Consider the following 24,630-nt stretch of genomic DNA (forward strand, 5'->3'; position numbering starts at 1 on the left):
TCACATGATCACACTGACAGAACCACAGGCACATAGACACAGGCAACAGAGCATGCACAATGTCGGCACTAGTACAGTGTATATCCACCTTTCGCAGCAATGCAGGCTGCTATTCTCCCATGGAGACGATCGTAGAGATGCTGGATGTAGTCCTGTGGAACGGCTTGCCATGCCATTTCCACCTGGCGCCTCAGTTGGACCAGCGTTCGTGCTGGACGTGCAGACCGCGTGAGACGACGCTTCATCCAGTCCCAAACACGCTCAATGGGGGACAGATCCGGAGATCTTGCTGGCCAGGGTAGTTGACTTACACCTTCTAGAGCACGTTGGGTGGCACGGAATACATGCGGACGTGCATTGTTCTGTTGGAACAGCAAGTTCCCTTGCCGGTCTTAATGGTAGAACGATGGGTTCGATGACGGTTTGGATGTACCGTGCACTATTCAGCGTCCCCTCGACGATCACCAGTGGTGTACAGCCAGTGTAGGAGATCGCTCCCCACACCATGATGCCGGGTGTTGGCCCTGTGTGCCTCGGTCGTATGCAGTCCTGATTGTGGCGCTCACCTGCACGGCGCCAAACACGCATACGACCATCATTGGCACCAAGGCAGTAGCGACTCTTATCGCTGAAGACGACACGTCTCCATTCGTCCCTCCATTCACGCCTGTCGCGACACCACTGGAGGCGGGCTGCACGATGTTGGGGCGTGAGCGGAAGACGGCCTAACGGTGTGCGGGACCGTAGCCCAGCTTCATGGAGACGGTTGCGAATGGTCCTCGCCAATACCCCAGGAGCAACAGTGTCCCTAATTTGCTGGGAAGTGGCGGTGCGGTCCCCTACGGCACTGCGTAGGATCCTACGGTCTTGGCATGCATCCGTGCGTCGCTGCGGTCCGGTCCCAGGTCGACGGGCACGTGCACCTTCCGCCGACCACTGGCGACAACATCGATGTACTGTGGAGACCTCACGCCCCACGTGTTGAGCAATTCGGCGGTACGTCCACCCGGCCTCCCGCATGCCGACTATACGCCCTCGCTCAAAGTCCGTCAACTGCACATACGGTTCACGTCCACGCTGTCGCGGCATGCTACCAGTGTTAAAGACTGCGATGGAGCTCCGTATGCCACGGCAAACTGGCTGACACTGACGGCGGCGGTGCACAAATGCTGCGCAGCTAGCGCCATTCGACGGCCAACACCGCGGTTCCTGGTGTGTCCGCTGTGGCGTGCGAGTGATCATTGCTTGTACAGCCCTCTCGCAGTGTCCGGAGCAAGTATGGTGGGTCTGACACACCGGTGTCAATGTGTTCTTTTTTCCATTTCCAGGAGTGTAGTAGTCATGAAGAATTGACTGAAGTTTAAGACATTAGTCCGGAAGAATCAGTACGCAAACAAGTGGGATACGGAAGAACTAAGGAATGAGTATTTACGGTTGAAGTTCCCTGAGCCTATGGATACATTAATAAGGAATACGTCTGTAGGCAGAACAGTTGAAGAGGAATAGACATCTCTAAAAGAAGCCATCACAGAAGTCTGGAAGGAAAACATAGGTACAAAGAAGGTGACTGCGTAGAAACCGTGGCTAACATAAGAAATACTTCAACTGATCGGTAAAAGGAGGAAGTACCAAAATGTTCCGGTAAACTCAGGAACACAGAAATACAAGTCGCTGAGGAATGCAGGGAAGCTAAGACGAATTGATTGCAGGAAGAATTTGAAGACATCGAGAAAGAAATGATTGTCGTTAGGACAGACTCAGCACACAATGGGGGCCTACAGTCAAAACAACCTTCGGTGACATTAAAAGTGGGGGTGATAACATTAAGAGTGCAACGGTAATTCTACTGTTAAATGCAGAGGAGAGAGCGGATGGGTGGAAAGAAAACAGTGAAAGCCTCTACGAGGGGGAAGACGACGTGATAGAAGAAGAAACTGGAGTCGATTTAGAGGAGGTAGGGGATCCCGTATTAGAATAAGGATTTAGCTTCGGAGGCAGAAGGGATAGATAACATTCCAGCAGAATTTGTAAAACCATTGGGGTAAGTGCCAACAAAACGACTCTTGGCGTTGATGTGTAGAGTGCATGAGTCTGGTGAAATACTATCTGATTTCGGAAAAGCATCATCCACACAATTCTGAAGATGCAAGAGCTGACAAGTGCGAGAATCATGCGGCAGTCAGCTTAACAGCTCATGCATTTAAGTTTATTAGAAGAATAATATACAGAAGAATAGAAAAGAAAAGGTAAAGGCCATTCTGACGTTGCGTTTAATAATCGAAGCAAGGCTAAAGAACAATCATGAGAATTTCATCAGATTTATAGATCTGGAAAAAGCGTACGAAAATATAAAATGGTGCTAGATGTTCGAAATTCTGAAAATTAGCCGTAAGCTATAGCGAGAGACACGTCGTGTACAATATGGACAACAGCCAACGGGGAATAATAAGAGTCGGTGACGAAAAACAAAGTGCGCGGATTAAGGAAGGGTGAAAGGCAAAGATGTAGTCCTTCACCCCTGCTGTTCAATCTGTACATCGAGGAAGCAAAGATGGAAATAAAAGAGAAGATCAGGAGTGGAATTAAAATTCAAGTTGAAAGGATATCAATGATACGATTAGCTGATAACATTGTTATTCTGAGAGAAAGTGAGGAAGAATTACTTGATCTGCTGAACGGAATAATAATAATAATGTCGTGTGATGAGGGCCTTCCGTCAGGTAGACCGTTCGCCTGGCGCAAGTCTTTCGATTTGACGCCACTTCGGCGGCTTTCTCTTCGATGGGGATGAAATAGTAATGATTAGGACAACACAACACCCAGACCCTGAGCAGAGAAAATCTCCGACCCAGCCGGGAATCGAACACGGGCCCTTAGGATTGACATTCTGTCCCTCGCGCTGGCCACTTCTTTTTTTTAAAATCTTTATTGAACGAACGGAGAGTATATAAATATATATATATATATATATATATATATATATATATATATATATATATATATATATATATATACAAAGCAACAGATCTTCAAGGTACGAGTTAAACATATTCAAATGAGTGTTATGTAGACAAATTATTAGAATAACATGAAATACAACAAAATATAACATATCCTGTTTTCTTCTTTTTTTATTTGTTTAATAATTTTTATTGAACAAACTTAAAGTACATATATATTCACTGTGCAAGAGTTCTTCAAGGTACAATTTAAACATATACAAATGACTGTTAGTTAAACAAAAAATATTAAAAAAACATTAAATACAACAAAATATAACTTATTCTGTCTTCTTCTTTTTTTTACTTTTTTTCGATGCTTGAGAACGTGGATAACGGTTTTTCATCGTGTGATAGATAGGCATGGTACACCCCAACTTTGAGCGGGGTCAAGGAAGACGCTGCGGAGATAACCTTCAAAAGTTTGTTGGTAAGATGGTTTTCGGGTGAGGGTGCTATGCGCGGTCACAACTTTGTACCAGAAGTCAAGGACTGTATGCGGACCACTCTGAAAGAGGTATTCTAAAGCCTGTCCTCCAAACCAGATGAGGGTATGGTGCTTAGCAAGAGGGTAGTGAAATTTCTGGGGCAAGAACAGGAAATCCGGGGTTAGCGTCGTTGGCGGGGCACGGAGGTAAAAGCCCACGATTCGCTGGATGAGGAGCCATACGTTTTGTTTCAGGGGGCACGTAAGACGGTGCTCGTCGGTGTCTTCGAGCTGACAGTCAGGGCAGAGTGGGGAGGTGGCCAGTCCTATGCGATAAAGTCGACTATTAGTCGGGAATTTTCCATAGACTAAAACATACCAGAGTGCAGACACAGACGACGGTAAAAAGGGTGGATGCACACACCCCCAGACCGTTCGCCAGTTAATGTCAGGATGCTGTAGCACCATGGGATCGCAAGAGTTGGACAGCATAAACAAACGATAATAATCTTTTGTACGGGGAGGACGGGTGACTGGAAGACCGGCCCGAACGTAGCTGAGTTCTATGAAACAATTGGCTACGTGGTACAATAATGGAGAAATAGGTGCCACATTGATCGGTGGATCGTGAGAAGCTGGTCGGAGGATATCTAAGAGACCGCGTGTTAAGGACTGCACCGGGCCCTGCCAGTGCCGCAACAGAGTGTGGACAAAGAGTGCAGAAGAGCGTGCCCGCACGTTGACGAGTCCTAGGCCACCTTTTGCAGGAGGCAGTGTTAGAGTGTTGTAGCGGACTTTGAAAAGTGCCCCTGCTGACACGAAATATCCAAATGCTGATTCGATGCGGCGGCCAAGGAGTAACGGCATGGGGAGGATCTGTGCGACGTGTGCCAGTTTAGGGGCGACATAGATGTTGACGTAGGACACACGTTGGAGTTGGTTTAAGTTACGGTGCACTTGACCGCGGACATGGTGCCGAATCGTCTGCAAAAGCCGCAGGTAAGCCAGGGCCACTGTGCGGTGTGTGGAGCTCGTAAATTCGATACCCAAGTAACGAAGGGTGGTACTGACTGGGAGTGGGGTCGGCACCATAGCTGGGAGGCCGCGCCCAATGTGCATCATAGTCAATTTAGGGACATTAAGAATGCTACCAGAAAGACGTCCATACTGGTGGATCCATTGGATGGCGTCATTCAGTTCCGTGGAGGAGCAGTTGAGAAAGAGGAGATCGTCCGCATAAGCCCTATAGTGAAAGGTGTAGTCACGCAAAGTGAGACCCTGCAGTCTAGAGGTAAGACCAGTGATCAGGGGCTCAAGTGCAATGGCATATAGTAAAGTAGATATAGGGCATCCTTGACGCACAGAGCGGCGTATAGGAATCGGTCCTACTAGCCTCGCATTGACTTGTACCATCAAGACCGCGGCAAGTAGTAACCGGCGAATGGCATCGACAAAAAGTAATGGGAACCCCATACGTGTCACCACCATGAGGAGGAATGGGTGTCGAACGCGATCAAAGGCACTCGTGAAATCGACGGATGCCAGTGCTGCACGAAGGCGACAAACCGACTCCAGTGCGATGAGGTCACGGCATTCTCCTAGTGCTGTTTGTAAGGTGGCCCCACAACCACGTGCAGTCTGCTCAGTAGGTAAGACGGTGCTTATGCGCGCTGCTAAGAGGCGTGCATAGATTTTATGGTCTGCATTCAGTAGTGTAAGGGGGCGATATGCAGAGACATGAGACCCTCCCTTCGGCTTAGGCACAAGTAGAAGAATGCCAGTGACGAATTAAGGTGGAATTGGGAACGGCGGAGGAAAGAGTTCCTGAATCATTTCCGTCCAGCGAGGAAGCCCGGTAAAACTCCACTGGGAGACCATCTGGTTCTGGTGATTTGTTCTTGGCCCCTTTGTTGATCGCATCTACCACCTCTTCTGCGGTGATTGCAGACATCATGGACGTTGAATCCGCTACGGTGAGGGTCCGATCTGGCGAAGGACGGAGTTCATCAGGAAGTGGCGTTGCCATCGGTTCATCATAAAATTGGCGATAATGTTCAGCAAAGACAGACACCACTGCCACCTGTGTTGTGTGGTGAACACTATCGAAGTTCGTGATGTTCGGGACGAAAAGTCGACGTCGACGACCATGGTCGGATGCGGCAAGAATTGTGGATGGGGTTTCGTCGTGGAGGAGGTCTTGTCGTCGGGAACGCACCGCGACACCATGCTGTCGTGCACGTTGGAGAGAGAGGAGACGAGCTTTAGTACGCAGTCGTTCCCTATGGGTGTCAGGTGATGGAGGGAGCGCATCGAGCTCACGGAGGACGGCGTAGTGAATATTTGTGGTGACTCGATGCCATGCTGCTGCTTCCTTGCCACACTGTGTGAAGACCTTTCTGATCGCAGGTTTGGCACACTTGAGCCACCAATGGAACGTGGATGTGTACTGCGGGAGGCGTCTTTCGCAAGACGCCCATGTAGTGGCAATACATTGTCGGCAGTGTTGATCAGTAAGGAGGGAGGTATTAAGTTTCCACTAACCTCTGCTGCGCCACACTGACTGAAGTGGCAGAGCCAGGGAGTAAATGACGGCGCAGTGGTCCGAAAATGCAACGGGCCATCGTTCAGCTAGGGCGACTTCATTGCCAAGGTGGGCAGAGACATAAAACCGGTCCAATCTGCTCGCAGAATGTGCTGTATAATGGGTAAAAGCGGGGGTATTGCCATGAATTTTCTCCCAAACGTCCACTAGATGAAAATCTTCGATTAAGGTGAGCAGCGCCGGGCATGGCGAATAATCAGGCATTTGGTCCTGCGGATGGAGGACGCAGTTGAAATCGCCTCCCATGATAAGGCGATCATAGCGTCCAGAAAACAGGGGCGCCACGTCATGTCCGAAGAAAGTGGACCGCTGCCGACGGTTCGTGGGGCCAGACGGAGCGTAGATATTGATGACGTGCGTGTCGAAGATGGTAACAGCCACGCCCCTTCCACAGGGAAGGATTGTCGTGTCCTTGAGTGGGATTCCTTCGCGTATGTAGAAAGCCACTCCACGCCCTGAGTGATCACATGTGGACGTGTATGAGTCGTATCCGTAGACTGGTGGTAGTGTGGCAACGCGTACTTCCTGAAGAAGGGCGACGTCGACGTCAGAGGCCCGAAGCATGTCACATAGAAGTTGCAGCTCGGGTGTAGTGCCGATCATGTTGATGTTCAGTGTGGCAAACCGGTACGTTTGTTTCAGTGGTGGTGGACGTGCATCTACCATCACCAAGGGGTTTATGAGGAGGGCACTGACAGGAAGTCCCGTCCCATCAGCTACATTGTGCGTGGCGACCTCCATGGTGGTCCCGTCCTGCGAAACGCCTTGTTCATCGTGAAAGTTGTCCGCCGACCTCTGCGTGCAAATGTCGGCTGGTTGGGTGTCGTCTTCGACGTCGCGGGTGGCGACGCTTTGAGAGCCCGTGGGTGAACTGCGACAGCGTTTGCGCCTACGTGGCGAGCGTTGTTTGCGCACGTGTTCCTCAGTGTCGGACGACGGCATGGAGGAGCGTCGATCTTGTTCGAAGGCGTCGGTGGGGACAACGAAATTGTCAAGCAGGTGTTGTGAAGAAGTACTGTTCTCTTCAGCGTCCGGTGCGGGAGCCTGTTCGGCGGCAAGGTTGTCAGGTGGGACGTCCGCACCGTCCATAGGTGACTGGGACGGTAGGACGTGCCGATAAGAAGGACCGGGCGACGGACTGGACGAGTAAGTGACCGGGAGGGCGGTCATCGTGGGTGTGACGGACGCTTCCGACAACGGGAGATGCGCGACTCGTCGTTGAATGCATTCATACTGTAGGTGACCTTCTTTCACGCAACCGGAACAGGTCCAAGTTTGGCCGTCGTACATTATAATGGCACCGCAGCCTCCGATACGTAGATAGGAACGTGTTTCTGTAACTCGATGCGGACCTGTCTAACACCGTTTAAAACGGGATACGTTGGAAATTGAACCCATCGTTCGGCAACATGTTCCAGAACGTTGCCATAGGGACGGAGTGCCTCGATGACGACGTCTGCAGGTAGTTCGAACGGCAGTTCGAAGATCCTAATCGTCTGCGTGCCGAGACCTGCGTGATCGACGGTAACGGGTCCTACGTTGCCGTCGGAATGACAGAAGCGCAGTCCACGTTTTGCCTCTTGAAGCACCTTGTCGCACGCCCCTTCGTTGATAATTTTGACGTAGACGGTACTGCTAACTGTGGACAAGTGGATACCAATTAGATCCGTTGGTGGTATCTTAACTTCATCGCGTATAAATCGTTCTACCTCCAGGGCCTTGGGTCGGGCGAAGTCGGAACAAAAGTTGAAACGTAGTGTCTTCTTCAGATAGTTGTGCGCCATGGTGGTCTAAAAGGGAAAACGGCACTTACAGCGGCCGAAACACACCGTGCGCGCCTCGCCCACAACGCTCTGGCGCGTGACCGCCTCGCAGCACTGACGGCGGGAGACTGCCCACTCAGCTACCCGGGTGCGCACTGCTGAACGGAATGATCAGTCTCATGAGTACAGAGTATGATGATAGCCATGACAAGTAGAAATGAGAACAACGTGAAAGTTTACATCAGGATGAAATAGATGAAGTTAATGAATTCTGCTTTCCTAGGCAGGAAAATAACCAATGACGAACGTTGCAAGGAGGACATTAAAAGCAGACTAGCAATGACAGAGCCGGCCGGAGTGGCCGAGCGGTTCTAGGCGCTTCAGTCTGGAACCGCGCGACCGCTAAGGCCGCAGGCTCGAATCCTGCCTCGGGTATGGATGTGAGTGATGTCCTTAGGTTAGTTAGGTTAAGTAGTTCTCGAAACATGGACTGTGGGAAAACAGGAACAGAAGAGAATCGAAGCATTTGAAATGTAGTGCTACAGACGAATGTCGAAAATTAGATGGACTGATAATGTAAGGAATGAAGAGGTTCTGCGCAGAATCGGAGAGGAAAGGAACATGTGGTAAACACTGATAGGGAGAAGGGACAGGATGATTAGACATCAGTTAAGACGTGAGGGAATGAGGAACTGAAGAGGAAGACACAGACTGGAATACATCCAGCAAATATTCGAGGACGAAGGTTGCGAGTGCTACTAGGAGATGAAGAGGTTAGCACAGAAGAGGAATTCGTGGCGGGCTGCATCAGACGAGTCAAAAGACTGACAAAAATAAAATTAAAAATAAAAATTTAGTGGGATTGACAAAAGGCCATGGCAACATGCAGTCACATTTTGTATGCTGAAGTTTCACACGTAGCATCCGTGCTCAGTCCACAGAACACAGTGCTAAGGAAGCAGTTATGCTTGCATTTTCTATATTTGTTTCCCTACTACTACCTCTTAGTTTCATCAGTTACCTGCATACGTGTTGTGATCCACCTGTCCTCGTTTCCCTCTTCAACAACTATTTATCGATAGAAATAGTGTATCTTGCTATATGATTGTGTTTTAAAGCAATTTATCATTCACAGTACTTTTGATTGTTTCACAAGATACGAGATAGAACAACATCTACGTGTTCTTTATAGATAAAATGTTTATACAGAGATGATCAAAATAACAGAACCCAACATTTCTTAGTTAGATGTATGATACACTGTCAGTTGCTTCTTTCACTGGAGCCACCAGTCCTCCACGGATTACTTTTAGACTGGTTATAACCTCACCCACATTGTTCATCCTCACCATCTATTATCTGTACCTCATCTAAGTGACTAAGTTATCTGCAAAGGCTTAAATGAGGGACTTCTTTTATTTGAGTTTGGTATTTACAGGGTGTTTCAAAAATGACCGGTATATTTGAAACGGCAATAAAAACTAAACGAGCAGCGATAGAATTGCACCGTTTGTTGCAATATGCTTGGGACAACAGTACATTTTCAGGCGGGCAAACTTTCGAAATTACAGTAGTTACAATTTTCAACAACAGATGGCGCTGCAAGTGATGTGAAAGATATAGAAGACAACGCAGTCTGTGGGTGCGCCATTCTGTACGTCGTCTTTCTGCTGTAAGCGTGTGCTGTTCTTAACGTGCAAGTGTGCTGTAGACAACATGGTTTATTCCTTAGAACAGAGGATTTTTCTGGTGTTGGAATTCCACCGCCTAGAACACAGTGTTGTTGCAACAAGACGAAGTTTTCAACGGAGGTTTAATGTAACCAAAGGACCGAAAAGCGATACAATAAAGGATCTGTTTGAAAATTTTCAATGGACTGGGAACGTGACGGATGAACGTGCTGGAAAGGTAGGGCGACCGCGTACGGCAACCACAGAGGGCAACGCGCAGCTAGTGCAGCAGGTGATCCAACAGCGGCCTCGGGTTTCCGTTCGCCGTGTTGCAGCTGCGGTCCAAATGACGCCAACGTCCACGTATCGTCTCATGCACCAGAGTTTACACCTCTATCCATACAAAATTCAAACGCAGCAACCCCTCAGCGCCGCTACCATTGCTGCACGAGAGACATTCGCTAACGATATAGTGCACAGGATTGATGACGGCGATATGCATGTGGGCAGCATTTGGTTTATTGACGAAGCTTATTTTTACCCGGACGGCTTCGTCGATAAACAGAACTGGCGCATATCCCCATATGCGCCAGTTCTGTTTATTGACGAAGCCGTCCAGGTAAAAAAGCCCCATGTTGCAGTCACATCGTCCCTGCATCCTCAAAAAGTACTGGTCAAGGCCGCCATTTCTTCCAAAGGAATCATTGGCCCATTTTTCAGACCCGAAACGATTACTGCGTCACGCTATCTGGACATTCTTCGTGAATTTGTGGCGGTACAAACTGCCTTAGACGACACTGCGAACACCTCGTGGTTTATGCAAGATGGTGCCCGGCCACATCGCACGGCCGACGTCTTTAATTTCCTGAATGAATATTTCGTTGATCGTGTGATTGCTTTGGGCTATCCGAAACATACAGGAGGCGGCGTGGATTGGCCTCCCTATTCGACAGACATGAACCCCTGTGACTTCTTTCTGTGGGGACACTTGAAAGACCAGGTGCACCGCCAGAATCCAGAAACAAATGAACAGCTGAAGCAGTACATCTCATCTGCATGTGAAGCCATTCCGCCAGACACGTTGTCAAAGGTTTCGGGTAATTTCATTCAGAGAGTACTTTTATCATCAGTCTTCTCTCTCGACCACGTTGAATAGTGAAATTATCATGTTAGCACCATTGGTTTTAACTTCACCAAATGTTGTTTGGATTTTTCTATATGTAAGTTCTCCCGACGATCATTTCCTTTTCTTCGCATCTTTCATGCAGCCATTTCGATCTGGCAGTTCCGCACCTCCTGTTTATTTCTTCCATGTATTCCTGTCTATCCCTGAGCATATTTTCACTTTCGTCTTTTGTCATTAAATTGCAGTATTTCTTCTGTCACCCAACATTTCCTCGTAGAGACCTTGCATCAATGTGTTTGTCTGTTTAACAACGGTGGCTGCCCTTTTTCGAGATGTCAAACACTCTTTGTTGACTTTAGGTGCCTTCTCTGTCATTTCCTTCGACTGTATCCATACACTCTGCAAACTCACACCTCATTGTTCCCCGGTACTCCAGTATCTTACTTCCTTCCACGCATATTCTCCCAGACGACTCTCTTAAACTTCAGCCTACCCCTCATCTCTGCTAAAGTTTAATCTCGTTCTATACCTGGGCTTGGTTACACCTGAAAATTCAGCACGTGAATTCGGAATCTCTGTTTTATTCTGATGTAATGCAGCTGAGATATTTCCCTATGCTCGGGTCTTCTCCAGGTGTACGTCCCCTTCTTGTGATTCCTGAAAAGAGTATTAACTACTATCATCTGCAATTTATTGCAGAACTCTACCACCCTTTCCCCTCCCTCGTTCCTACTACTAAGTCCATATTCTCCCGTAACTCTTTCTTCTACTCATTTCCCTACAACTGCTTTCCAATGTGCCACGACCGTTAGATTTTAGTCTCCCTTTGCATACTGAATTACGTTTCCAGTCTCCTTGTATAGTTTCTACATCTCATCGTTTTCGGCTTGCAACATTGGCACGTATACCCGAACTATCGTTGTGTAGCAGCGGATTCTGATGAGAATAATCCTATCTCTGAACAGATCGCTGTAGTTCATTCTCTGTCTTACTTTCCTATTCATAATGGATTCTGCTCCCATAATACCGCAATGTGCAGCCAGAATCGTTTGCCAATAGTGAGAACATCATGACATTACTTGAGATACATCTCATATGTCCTATGGATACATATTTATTGTGAGTCATCTCTCTTCTGAATGGTTTTACGCGGCCTCCTAGAATTTCCTTTCCTCGGAGCAATACTTCCACCGTGCGTCCACAATTATTTATTGGACGTATTCTTACAGCTTTTATCCGCTCCAGCTCCTTCTGTTACCATGGGGTCATTCTCCGATTTTTTATCAGTATTTTCCGTGCGTTCCTTTCTTCGCGGATTTTACAGAGGGATTCATCGTTCCTTATCGTTTAAGACTACCTGATTTGCAACGTCTTTCGGTAGCAGCGTTTTTGAAACCCTTCTATTGTCATCCGTTCCGGTTTTCCACTGTCCTTGATTCTCCACCAAACAATACAGTGCTCCAAGTATTCCTTCCCAAATGTTTGTTAGTTCGATTACGCCTACGTTTCATGTCAGCAAATTTCTCTTGCCCAGGAAGGCAATGTTTGCTTGTGATAGTCTGCTTTTTTACGTCCTCCTCACTCTATCCATTTTGGGTAGCAGGATTCGTTATGTTCATCTACTTCGTGATCACCTAGCTTCTGTCTGTTCTCATTTCTGCTACTTCTTATTACTTTTGACTTGCCCTGGATTATTCTCATTCCACTTCCAGTGCTCATTGGACTGTTGCTTCCATTCCAGAGATCCTGTAATTCTTATTTGCTTTCATTTAGGATAGCACTGTCATCGGTGAATGTTATCATTGATATCTTTTCACTCTCAAGTTCAATCCAACGCTTGAAACGGTATTATTTCCGACATTGCTCCTTCAATTATTGGGTGAACAGTAGAGGTGAAAGACTGCATCCCTGCAACACGCCTTTTTTAGTCGAAACACTTCGTTATTTTTTCTCTAGTCTTATTGTTCCCTCTTGGTTCTTGTAAATACTGTATATTACACGTCTTTCCCTATAGGTCACCCCTACTTTGCTCACATTTTGGATTCTCCATTTTACATTCTCCAAAGCTTTTTTCAGATCGACTGATTCTATAAATGTGTCTTGATTCTTCTTCGGTCTTGCTTTCATTATCAACCACAGTGCCAGAAATGTCTCTCTGGTGCCTTTCTCTTTCCTAAAGCCAAACTCATCGTCATCTAACAGATACTTAATTGCATTTTCCATTCTTGTGTGTATCGTTCTTGTCAGCAACTTCGACAGATGAGCTGTTGAGCACATTGTGCAATATTTATCTCTTTTTTATTGGATCTTGCTGTCTTCGAAATTACGTGGATGATATTTTTGCGGAAGTGTGACAGTATACTAGCAGTCACATACATTCTATACAGCAGTGGGAATAGTCCATTTCTTGCCAATTCTCCCAATCGTTATAGAAATTCGGATGCAATATCACCTATTCCTTTTGCTTTGTGTCATTTTAATTCTTCCAAAGCTCGTTCAATTTCTAATTCTAATACTGCATCGACTCTTGTTTCTTCTTCTACGACTCTATCAGACAACGTCGTCATTCTAACTCTTCCGTGTCACCTTTGCAATTAACTATGTAATTCCCGTTGCATTCTTAATGTCACCTTGTCTTCTTTTAATTCCACTGAAGGTTGTTACGACTTTCAACGTGCTGAGTCTTCCTTCCAACAATAATTTCTTTTTCGATTTCTTCACATTTTGCGTGCAGCAATTTCGCCTTAACTTCCCCGCACTTCCTATTTATGTAATTCCTGCGTGACATGTTTTCCTGTATTCCAGAATATTCCTCAACATTCTTGTATTTCTTCGATCAGTTGAAGTACTTCGTCTGTTGCCAACACTTTGTTGGCAGTGCACTTCTTGTACCACGTTTTCTTTCCAAACTCTGTGAATGCCGTTTTTATAAATTTACATTCATCCTCAATTGAACTGTCTACTGAACGGATCATTACCACAGTATTTATAGCCTCGGTGAACTTCAAGTGTATTTCATTCCTTAGTACATTTTTATTCCAGTTCTTTGTGCACTGATTGTTCTTGGCCGGTCTCTTAATCTTCAGCCTACGCTTCAACATTACAGAATAGTGATGTGAGTCTACATCGTCTCCATTGTACATATTACAATATCGTTTTTGGGGATCTCCGTCTGACCACAATGTGATCTTACTGGATTATTTCTCCACGTTCCAGCCTTTTAGAAGAGTACCTCCTCCTCTTATGGTTACTGAACAGATTATTCGCTTTTAGTAGTCCAGAAGTCCATTAATCTTCCTCCTCTCTCATTCCTACTACAACACCACTTTCTCCTACAACCTCTTCCCTTCTCCTTTCTCTAGAACAGTATCCCAGTTCCTACGACTAGTGTATTTCCATCTCCCTTTATTTACCGAATTATCCTTCCAGTATCTTTATATAGTTTCTCTAGCTCATCATCTTCTGATTGCGACATAGACATGTACACTTGAAATATTGTGGACACTATTGATGAGAACGATACTAAAACTGAGCTGTTCACATCAACACAATTTCTGCCCTACCTTCCTATTCAAAATGGATACTGCTCCTATTATTACATTTCCTATATTGATATTAACAACTGCTCATTTGACTAGAAATCCTTGTATTCTTTCCATTTCACTTCACTGACTCTCGCTACATGTAGATCGAGTCTTAGCATTTCCCTTTTGAGATTTTATAACGTCGCTACCACTTTCAAACTTCTGGCATTCTACGCTCCGATTCGTAGAACGTTAATCTTTCGTTGATTATTGCATCTTTTTCCAATGGTCACCTCCCAACTGGCTTCTCTCCCGGCGTTCTAAGTGGTAGAGTAGTGCAGAATCATACCAATAGAGAGATCATGAGGACACTGTTTCAGTTGCAGGCCACATGTCCTGTGGATACACATGTGTCCTTAATGCAATGGTTTTCATTGCCTTCTGCATCCTCATGCAGTTGATCGTAGGTGAGTCTTCTGCCTTTTAGGGGAGTCTCATGAGCCTCATTCTCTTTCAACACCCTCATGACAAGGTCAGAGGCAAAACGAGGGTCTCGTCTTATGAAAGAAGTCTTTGGGCACCTTTGCTGGTGATCATTATTCAAAACTTAAGCAGTGGCGCAGTTTGTACCTGTGTCCCTGGCTGTTCTAATTACTTGTCATAAACGCTACCCTTTGACCATGGTGGCTTCTGTTTAGGACCTGTATTTACTTAGGTGTGGTCTTACTCTTCACTACCTAACACCGACTCTAAATAAGTGAGGCTGCCAGAAATTGAACAGCCATCACTTACGCGGACCACAGAGTTATGTGTAAAAATAATACAACGGCTAAGTGCGCCCCGAAAGCATTGCCGCACTCCACAATGGTGCCCTCTAGTTCCTCTATCCAGGTAGCCATCTCATACTGTAGTTAGAGTTTCTCAAGACAGGAAAACCCCAGAAGACCTCTCTCATCCAAGACCACATACCTCTTGCTCACATTCTGAAACACAAAAATTAAAAAAACACAACAGAAAGTGAAATGTGCACGAGTGGTCCAGGGCTAACGTCTTTGATTAGTAATGAAAACGCCCTCGGTCCCGCAACTGCTTCAACCTTGATTAATAATCAGCATTGGCGCCCGAAGACTTTCAGCATAATACGTCACACTTATTCTGCCCCTCTTGTCCTAGGGATGCGAAACTGCCCATAAGGCAGAAGGCAATGGAAACCACTGCATTAAAGTCAAGTAACGTGTATCTACAAGAAATGTGGCCCGTATCTGAAAAAGCGTCATTGACAAAGGATTCAGGAACATTCCCCATTTAGATCTCCGAAAGGGGACTGCCTAGGGGGAGGTGACCATGAGAAAAAGATTGAATAATCAATGAAAGGATAACGTTGTACGAGACAGAACGTGGAATGTCAGAAGCCTGAGCGTGGTGGGGAAACTAGAAAACCTGAAACGGAAAATGCAAGGCACAACCTAGGTATAGCAGGAGTCGGTAAATTGAAACGGGAGATAAGGGTTTTGGTCAGATGAGCATGGTGTAGAAAATGGTGTAACGGAGGTAAGATTCATTATAAACAGGAAGGAAGGGCAGAGAGAGTGTTACAACGATAGTTCAAGTATACAGGCTGAAGTCGCAAACTGAAGATGAAGAGATAGAGAAAGTATATGAGGGTAATGGAAGGGTAATACAGTACGTAAAGGGAGATGGAAATCTAATGGTAATGGGGGCCTGGTATGCAGTTGTAGGAGAAGGAGTAAAATAAATGTATACAGGAGAATATGGGCTTGGGACAAGGAAAGAGAGAGGAGAAAGACTAATTGAGTTCTCTAACAAATTTTAGCTAGTAATAGCGAATACTCTGTTCAAGAATCACTAGAGGAGGAGGTATACCTGGAAAAGCCAAGATGATAAGGGAAGATCTCAGTTAAATTACATCATAGCAGACAGAGATTCCGAGATCAGATTCTGGACTGTAAGGCGTATCCAGGTGCAGAAATAGACTCAGATTACTTATGGGAGTTATGAAGAGAAGACTGATGTTTAAGACATTACCTACGAAGAATCGGTACGCATAGAATTGGGATACGGAAACACTGTGGAATGACGAGATGGGGTTGAAGTCCTCAAAGGCTGTAGACACAGCAACAAAGAACAGTCCAGTAGGGAATACAGTTGAACTGGAATGAACACCTCTAAAAATGACCATCACAGAAGTTCGAAAGAGAAGAATAGATACAAAGAAGGTAGCTGCGAAGAAGAAATGGGTAACAGAAGAAATACGTCAGTTGATCGATGTAAGGATGACGAACAAAAATGTTCCGATAAACTAAGGAATACAGATATATACGTCACTGAAGAATGAAATAAACAGGAAATGCAGGTAAGATAAGACGAACTGGCTTCCTGAAAAAAAGAGATGAAACCAAAAATGAAATGGTTGTCAGAAGGGCAGACTCAGTATGCAAAACAACCTTCGGTGACATTAAAAGCAAGTGTGGTAACATAAAGAGCAACGGGATTTCCACTGTTAAATGCGGAGGAGAGAACGGATAGGTGGAAAGAATACATTGAAAGGCTCTACGAGGGGGAAGATATGATTGCTGTGATAGAAGAAGAAACAGGAATTAATTTAGAAGAGATAGTGGATCCAGTATTCCAATCAGAGTTTAAAAGATTTTGGGGGGACTTAAGATGAAATAAGGCGGAAAGGATAGATAACATTCCATGAGAATTTCTGAAATCACTCGAGGAAGTGGCAACAAAACGATTATTCTCGTTGGTTTGTAGAATTTATGAGTCTGGTGACGTACCATTTGACGTTCGGAAAAATATCCACACAATTCCGAAGATGGCAAAAGCTGACAAGTGCCAGAATTATCGCACAGTCAGCCTAACAGCTCCTGCATTCAAGTCAATTACAGGAATAATATACAGAAGAAGGGAAAAGAAAATTGAGGATACACTAGATGACGATCAGTTTGGCTTTAGGAAAGATAAAGGCGCGAGAGGCGCAAATCTGACGTTGCGTTTAATAATGGAAGTAAGAGTAAAGAAAAATCAAGAGTAGTTCATGAGATTAGTCGATCTAGAAAAAGCGTACGAAAGAGTAAAATGGTGCAAGATGTTCGAAACTTTGAAAAAAAGTTGTGGTCAGCTGTAGGGAGAGACGGGTCTTATACACTATGTAAAACACTTAAGGGGGAATGATAAGAGTTGACGTCGAAGAACAAAGTGCTCGGATTAAAAAAGGATGTAAATCAAAGATGTAGCCTTTCGCCCCTTCTGTTGAATCTGTACATCGAGGGAGCAAAGATGGAAATAAAACAGAGGTTCAGGAATGGAATTAAAATTCAAGGTGAAAGGATATCAGTGACAAGATTTGCTGATGACATAGCTATTTTGAGTGAAAGTGAGGAAGAATTACATGACCTGATGAACGGAATGAACGTTCTAATGAGTATAGAGTATGACGAAAGTCAAGAGAAGTAGAAATGAGAACAGTGAGAAACATAAAATAACGATTGATGGTCACAACGCAGATGAGGTTAAGGAATTCTGCTGCCTACGCAGTCCATTAACCAATGACAGACGGAGTAAGGACATCAGAAGCAGACTAGCAATGACAAGAAGTTCATTCCTGTCCAATAGAAGTCTGCTAGTGTCAAACATAGGCTTTAATTTGAGGAAGAAATTTCTGAGAATATACGTCTGGAGTACAGCATTGTATGGTTGTAATACATGGTCTGTGGGGAAACTGGAACAGAAGACAATCGTAGCGTTTGAGATGTGGTGCTACAGATGAATGTTGAAGATTAGATGGACTAATAAGGTTCAAATGGTTCAAATGGCTCTGAGCACTATGAGACTTAACAGCTCGGGTCATCAGGCCCCTAGAACTTAGAACTACTTCCACCTAACGAACCTAAGGACATCACACACATCCGTGCCTGAGGCAGGATTCGAACCTGCAACCATAGCGGTCGCGCGGTTCCAGACTGAAGCGCCTAGAACTGCTCTGTCATCACGGCCGGCGGACTGATAAAGTAAGGAATGAAGAGGCTCTGCGCAGAATCGGAGAGGAAAGGAACATGTAGGGAACACTGATAACATCTCTTAAGACATGAGGGAATGACTTCCATAATACTAGCGGGAGCTGTAGAGGGCAAAAACTGTAGAGGGAGACAGAGTTTCAAAAACATCCTGCACGGAATTGAGGATGTAAGATGCAAGTGCTACTCTTAGATGAAGAGGTTGGCACAGGTGAGGAAATCGTGGGAAGCCGTATCACACCAGTCAGCGACATTAATTTAACTTACAAATACACAGGTTCAACACCGTGCTGCTCAAATGTAACAATAGTCTTCTAAAACTCAGGTGGTAGGGAGCTGGTTGAGGAGTATAACTTGCTGGGTAACAAAATTTTATATACTTTATTACCAAAAAAGTCTGGAACACTTTACAATTATTAAAGTATACAATTTAAGTACAGAAGTACTGATGACTAGAAATTAACGAAGTGAAACCCAAGCATCACCATATCAATAAACAGAACTACTAAAATGCCATGGATGCAGTATATACAGGATGAAGAGAAATTCACGTACTCAGACTTCGCAGTAGGATTCACCGCAGAATAGCGTCCGCCCCGGTAGCTGAGTGGTCAGCGTGACAGACTGTCAATCCTAAGGGCCCGGGTTCGATTCCCGGATGGGTCGGAGATTTTCTCCGCTCAGGGACTGGGTGTTGTGTTGTCCTAATCATCATCATTTCATCCCCATCGACGCGCAGGTCGCCGAAGTGGCGTCAAATCGAAAGACCTGCACCAGGCGAACGTTCTACCCGACGGGAGGCCCTAGCCACACGACATTTCCATTTACCGCAGAATAGCAATACAAAGATGTCTGTGTTAGAATTTCATCCTTTACGTAGCTCCCGCAGGAAATGGACTTCAAAGACTGACAATATAGCAACATCGACATCACGTGTATGACAACTACGTCTGTCAGCTTGTTGCATTAGTGATGTGTAACTGGTATAGGGAATAGCGTTTTGGATTAGCGTGCTGAAGATAGAGGTTCGATTCTGGATCGAGACGAATTTGTTTTCATTTGCTAAATGTAGTCTGCCCGATTCAGTATCTGGTATCTTAGTCTCCATACAGCGAATACAATCGGTCTTTTACAAAACGTTTGCACTTGCGTATTGTGAACATAGAGTTGGAAATACAATCGTTTTCATCGTCCAGCTTATTAAGAAGCGTTGTCCACGTCGTGGACGCGAATTGTTTTTCGCCACTGCATCTACTACGTTCCAAATCTGTTTTCAATGCACATTATCCCAGTTGTCCCATCGAGTAGTATCCACTATTGTTCTTGTCACGTTCGGGTCCATTATACTTCGTAAGCGCCTTATGTCAACAGTATGGCTAGCAACGTGCTTTTGCATATAATGTCCATGGAACAAATGGTTACACCATTCAGCATTGAGTATGATAAGCGCATTCTCTTTAGTAAGTATCTCCTTGCGTTATTATAGTTACTGTTATTATTATCGGTGGAAACGGGGAAACATCATGTCTGTCATCGTTAGGGAACCAGTGTAATCCAAAAACGAACGTGCAGAGTCGGGATGAATCATGAAGAACAAAAGCTGTGAGAGAAGTGACGCTCATAATGCGGAACAGACCGCTACGACTAATGAGGTTGTTATACTGTATGCACTATTCACCGGACGGGGACTTGTTAGCGGAGCAAAATTCGTACACATCGTATTTTCTTCTTGTGTTATTCTAAAACAGTGTGGCAGACATATGGAATACACGGACAGTGAATATGTGGATATGCTTCTGGTCATTGGCACGTCTGATAATGAGGCTGGCGTTGCCGCTGGCGAATATGCTGCTAGATATCCCGGTCGATGTCTTCCAGATTAAAATGTGTTCCGTTATCCGGAGCTTCGAATTCGGGAGACAAAGTCTCTCCTTTTATCATCGCGTGACAGGTCGTACACAGATTCGACGTACTCCAACCACTGAGAAAACTTTTTCGGTGGTCATACACCAATGATAACAGCTAGGTATGTACAGGGTGGTCCATTGATCGTGACCGGGCCAAATATCTCAAGAAATAAGCGTCAAACTAAAAACTACAAAGAACGAACTTGTCTAGCTTGAAGGGGGAAACCATGGCGCTATGGTTGGTCCGCTAGATGGCGCTGCCGTAGGTCAAACCGGTATCAACTGCGTTTTTTAAAATAGGAACCCAATTTTTTATTACATAATCGTGTAGTACGTAAAGAAATATGAATGTTTTAGTTGGAGGACTTTATTCGCTTTGTGATGTATGGCGCTGTAATAGTCACAAACATATGGTTCACAATTTTAGACGAACAGTTGGTAACAGGTAGGTTTTTTAATTTAAAAAACAGAACGTAGGTAGGTTTGAACATTTTATTTCGGTTGATCTAATGTGATACATGTAACTTTGCGAAAATATCGTTTCTGAGAACGCCTGCTGTTACAGCGTGATTACCTGTAAATACCACATTAATGCAATAAATGCTCAAAACGATGTCCGTCAACCTCAATACATTTGGCAATACGTGTAACGACATTCCTCTCAACAGCGAGTAGTTCGGCTTCCGTAATGTTCGCACATGCATTGTTAATGTGCTGACGCATGTTAACAGGCGTTGTTGGAGGATCACGATAACAAATTTCCTTCAACTTTCCCCACACAGAGAAATCCGGGGACGTCAGATCCGGTGAACGTGCGGGCCATGGTATGGTGCTTCGACGACCCATCCACCTGTCATGAAATATGCTATTCAATACCGCTTCAACGGCATGCGAGCTATGTGTCGGACATCCATGATATTGGAAGTACATCGCCATTCTGTCATGTAGTGACACATCTTGTAGCAACATTGGTGGATCATTACGTAGGAAATCAGCATACATTGCACCATTTAGGTTGCCATCGATTAAATGGGGGCCAATTATCCTTCCTCCCGTAATGCCGCACCACACATTAACCCGCCAAGGTTGCTGATGTTCCACTTTTCGCAGCCATCGTTGATTTTCCGTTGCCCATTAGTGTATATTATGCCAGTTTACATTACCTCTGCTGGTGAGTGACGCTTGTCGCTAAGTAGAACGCCTGCAAAACATCTATCATCGTCCCGTAATTTCTCTTGTGCCTAGTGGTAGAACTGTACACGACGTTCAAAGTAGTCGCCATGCAATTTCTGGTGCATAGAAACATGATACGGGTACAGTCGATGTTGAGGTAGCATTCTCAACACCGACGTTTTTGAGATTCGCGATTCTCGCGCAATTTGTCTGCTACTGATGTGCACATTAGCACCGACAGCAGCTAAAACATCCACTTGGGCATCATCATTTGTTGCAGGTCATGGTTGACGTTTCACATGTGGCTGAACACTTCCTGTTTGCTTAAATAACGTAACTATGCAGTGAACGGTTCAGACACTTGGATTATGTCGTCCAGGATAACAAGCAGCACTCACCAGTTGGTCATTTTGATCACAACAGCCATACGTCAACACGATATCGACCTATTCCGAGATTGGTAAACGGCCCATTTTAACACGGATAATGCATCACGAAGCAAATACCGTCCGCACTGGGGGAATGTTACGTGATACCAAGTACTTATACGTTTGTTACTATTACAGCGTCATCTATCACAAAGCGATAAAAGTTGTCCAACTAAAACATTCATATTTCTCTACGTACTACACGAATATGCAATAAAAATTAGTGTTCCCATTTTAAAAAACGCAGTTGATATCCGTTTGACCTATGGCAGCGCCATCTAGCACGCTAATCATAGCGCCATCTGGTTTCCCCCTTCAAGGTAGACGAGATTGGTTCTTTGTAGTTTTTTTGTTTGATGCTTATTTCGTGCGATATTTGGCCCAGCCACTAACAATGGACTACCCTTACAGCGTAGCAGTTGCTTGTCTCGCAGAACACGGTCATTGTGCTGCACGAGCACTGGTTGCAACCGTATCATTACTCTTGAACGCAAGACCTGTATCCTGTAGACCGCCTTCTGCAGATGCATTTCTGTGAATGGTTCCACCGACAGGAAGCCAAGGACGACTTTTAAACACAGTAATATGTAGGATGAAGTATCCTTCACTCGTGAGGTTGTCTTCAATGTGCGCAATGCCCACCATTGCTGTGACGTTAACCTACATCTCACACCTGACTGTGGACATCTCGTTCACTTTGGCATCAACGTCTGGGCCGGAATATTGGGAGACAGGAGCGTGGTCTGTACTCGTTGCCCGATCGGTTGACTGTGGTCCAGTTATATGGCCTTTGCGTTCACCTGACCTAAACCTCCCGGATTTTTGTCCCTTAGGGACACTTGAAGGCGGACTCATATTCTACTTTACTGACACATGTGGAGAACTGATAGCGCGTGTTAATGCTCCTCTTGTATCTGTGGATGGAGCCATGTTGCCAGAGCTATACGACTCAGCGGGTCGTGCCAATTCTGGGAGACCAAGGGAGTCGCTTTGACTACCTGCTCCGAGGGCAATGTATTCTTTTGTAAACGTAATGCGGCCATTAACATGAAAATTATTATTGTCACTGGTTACTAATGTCTTATATCTGCCTGGACGAATTGCGTGTAGTATAAATGACAAATATTGAGTTATTTAGATGTGTAATCGTCTTTAACATCTGAAAATTGATATTGTATTTGTACTTATTCAGTCATATGAGATGTCATTTGTTTCAGATATGTATTTCCCACTTGCCTGACCACGTTTTTGTTACATTTTCACAGTTGCAAGACACTGTACTATCTAAACATGCGATACGTATGGCTTAAGAAATGGTGTATCCCACACTATTAAAAGGCTGAATGAAATTGGCAAATAAAAACGAATACGCCTCCATCCAGAATCCATCCCGCGATCTCCTGCATGCTAATCCAAAACGCTAGTCGTTGCATCAACTGCAGAGTGCTAGCATTTTATTCTGACAAAGGTAGAAAAGGAAGTTACAGTACATGTTATTACCTCGTTGTCAGATAGCCAATCTCTAAACGTCTATTTACTACAAGAAATATTCATAGAACGAAATTTTGTGAGAGTCATTTTTTTATTGCATTACAAATACGTGGGGAATCGTGCTGCAAATTCCGAGTGCGTAGCGCCTAAAAATATTGAAATATTAATTGCCATACGTCATTTCTTGTCAACAGACAATTACACATCAAAAACTACAGTTTATCAAACAAGTAACAACACTATGCAACTGCATAAAGGATTTAATGTCCACCACGTAAGTAATTTCCCTTACAAGTAATTACACTATTGGCCATTAAAAGTGCTACACCAAGGAGAAATGTAGATGATAAACGGTTATTCATTGGACAAATATACTAGAATAGACATGTGATTACATTTTCAAGCAATTTGGGTGCATAGATCCTGAGATATCAGTACCCAGAACCACCACCTCTGTCCGAAATGATGGCCTTGATACGCCTGGGAATTGAGTCAAACAGAGTTTGTGTGGCATGTACAGGTACAGTTGCCCATGCAGCTTCAACAAGATACCACAGTTCATCACGAATAGTGACTGACGTATTGTGTCGAGGCAGTTGCTCGGCCACCATTAACCAGACGTTTTCTATTGGTGAAAGACCTGGAGAATGTGCTGGCCAGGGCAGCAGTGGAACATTTTCTGTATCCGGAAAGGTCCGTACAGGACCTGCAACATGCGGTCGAGCATTATCCTGCTGAAATGTAGAGATTCGCAGGGATCGAATGAAGGGTAGAGCCACGGGTCGTAACACATCTGAAATGTAACGTCCACTGTTGAAAGTGCCGTCAGTGCGAACAAGAGGTGACCGAGACGTTTAACCAATGGCACCCCGTACCATCACGCATCACGCCGGGTGATACGCCAGTATGGCGATGACGAATACATGCTTCCAATGTGCGTTCACGGCGATGTCGCCAAACACGGATGCGACCATCATGATGCTGTAAACAGAACCTGGATTCATCCGAAAAAATTATGTTTTGCCATTCTTGCACTCAGGTTCATCGTTGAGTACACCATCGCAGGCACTCCTGTCTGTGATGCAGCGTCAAGGGTAACCGCAGCCATGGTCTCCGACCTGATAGTCCACGCTGCTGCAAAACGTCGTCGAACTGTTCGTGCAGATGGTTGTTGTCTTGCAAACGTCCCCATCTGTTGACTCAGGGACCGAAACGTGGCTGCACGATCCGTTACAGCCATGCGGATAAGATGGCTGTCATCTCGACAGCTAGTGATAGGAGGCCGTTGGGATCCAGCATGGCGTTCCGTATTACCCTCCTGAACCCATCGATTCCATATTCTGCTAACAGTAATTGGATCTCGACCAACGCGAGCAGCAATGTCGCGATACGTTAAACCGCAATCGCGATAGGCTACAATCCGACCTTTATCAATGTCGGAAACGTGATGGTACGCATTTCTCCTCCTTACAAGTCA

The sequence above is a fragment of the Schistocerca americana genome, chromosome 5 (genome assembly GCF_021461395.2).
Source record: "Schistocerca americana isolate TAMUIC-IGC-003095 chromosome 5, iqSchAmer2.1, whole genome shotgun sequence".
In the NCBI taxonomy this organism is placed as follows: domain Eukaryota; kingdom Metazoa; phylum Arthropoda; class Insecta; order Orthoptera; family Acrididae; genus Schistocerca; species Schistocerca americana.